The 1,953-nt window shown below is 36.0% G+C and overlaps 1 long non-coding RNA gene across 1 annotated transcript; it reads left to right on the top strand.

Annotated features, from left to right (window-relative positions):
- The first annotated feature begins 333 nt into the window (after window positions 1-333).
- On the top strand, window positions 334-1,750 carry LOC110894437. The gene is made up of 5 exons (XR_002566322.2): window positions 334-507; window positions 611-691; window positions 779-927; window positions 1,065-1,191; window positions 1,697-1,750. It is a non-coding gene; the product is annotated as an uncharacterized LOC110894437 (long non-coding RNA).
- The last annotated feature ends 203 nt before the right edge of the window (window positions 1,751-1,953 follow it).

Consider the following 1,953-nt stretch of genomic DNA (forward strand, 5'->3'; position numbering starts at 1 on the left):
TTACCCTTCACCCGGATCCATCAAGAGCCGTCCATTTTCTTTCACTTTTTCACACGGATCATAATCTGACGGCTGTTTATGTGTTCACACGGATCCACCTTTCCCATTCCTTCTCTCTCACAACTCAGATGTCTCGCAAAACTCCAGATCCTCTCTCTCTCTCTCTCTCGCTCTACGACTCAAGAACATCATGCCAGATCTCTCATCAGATGCCGTTTCATGACAAGATCGTTGAAGGTCTGCAACCTTTGTTCTAGGAATCTTGAAAATCTTTCGTTATTACAGTTTTCTGTAATCATTGTGACCACTACCGGTTGTAATGCAGTGGTTCGACACCTGAGCTCTGGTGGAGGAGACTAGGGTTTCGGCGAAGATAAAGCCATCGGAGGCTGAACCACCGGTGCAGGTATCATCTTCATCATCTAAACTATCATTGTTGGGAACATGGATGCCGTTTATTGTTTACAATTAGATCCATTGGCAGCTATTGAACCATCTTTCTTCAAGGTGAGAACAAGTTTATCCTATAACTTCTTATTTTTGTTCCAGAAAACATTCTTATACTTGTAAATTGGAGGCTGAAAACCCAATTAATTGAGATGTACCATAGATTACGGGTCGGAGCGGTTGCAGGCGGAACATATCCAGCAATTGGAGTGGATACAACCTGGTTAAGAAACAGGGCTCGAAGGTAGTAATATAACAATGCAGATTTATATGTTTATCTTTTATTTCACTCTGAATGATATGATTTATAATGTTTTATTTTCACTTGTAGGCGGTATACCTTCCATAAAATGGTCTGGTGTAGATGGAGAGGATAATGTTTTAATTATTGATTTGCTAGGACCGAGTCTTGAGGACCTGTTTGTGTACTGTGGGAGGAAATTTCAATTGAAAACAGTCTTGATGTTGGCTGATTAAAGGGTAAGTTGTGTATACACCATATTTGAACATTGTACCTCTTTTATATGGATGTCACCTTCCAGGTGGATTTATGGTTTTTCACAATTTAGATCTCATAGTTTCAATACTTGCTGATTATTTTTCTTCTATGTGTTTAGAATTTCGAATATATACCCTACAAGAGTAAGAATTTGAAGAATCGAGCCATTAATGCTGAAAGACCATTGATGGGGAATGAAATGTAAAGAAGCACTTACAAATTTTGGCTTTGATACTGCCTATAAGGTATTTTCTTTTATGTCCTTCGTTTTCATGTCATTGTTATATTCTAATGCTTCTTATATTGTGGTGCATATGTGTTGTATACCACTTGTTTGATGAATTATCTGTGATAGGTTTGATTGGATTTGTGTTATAGAGATACGTTTTTATAGAGGTTGAAATGAAATGAAATTCAAATTTAAGTTATTTTGCGTTCTACAGCGAAAGAAAGAGCTGCATTTTGATCGTCAATTATTGTAGCAAAAAGAACAGCAGTATTTTGATTGTTTATTATATAGCCTTTTCAACTGCAAAATATACATTATTTTGTTGAGCACTTTTGCCTATTAGGCTATGCGTATTCCACCTGTAGTTTTTAATCTAAAGAGAGTTGTACGTTGATTAGTGATTTCATACGTGAGAGAGCTGACCTTTTATTTAAAGGATTTGAAACAAATTCCATATGTTAGTCTCTGACCTTTTATTTAACTTTCATCCTTATAGTTTTATTCTTTCACATTTCTTGCAGAATCTTGAATTGGGGTGAAGGAAATTAGGTCTCAAAATAAAAGCCGGAAGGAAATTGGATGTCGAGAATCGATTGGGGAAGATCAATAGTCATCAAGCGCATACTTTTTTTTGTGTAACATGCACATCTGATCAAAGGTAAATGATCTTTCTTTCTTTGATTGAAAAAAGCTTTATTAATACCACCAAGTGATCTTTCTTTCAAGGTTCATTATTGCTATTTGGTTTTCCAATTTACAATTCTTGATGTGGTATGTA

Source organism: Helianthus annuus, chromosome 16 (assembly GCF_002127325.2).
Source record: "Helianthus annuus cultivar XRQ/B chromosome 16, HanXRQr2.0-SUNRISE, whole genome shotgun sequence".
In the NCBI taxonomy this organism is placed as follows: Eukaryota; Viridiplantae; Streptophyta; class Magnoliopsida; order Asterales; family Asteraceae; genus Helianthus; species Helianthus annuus.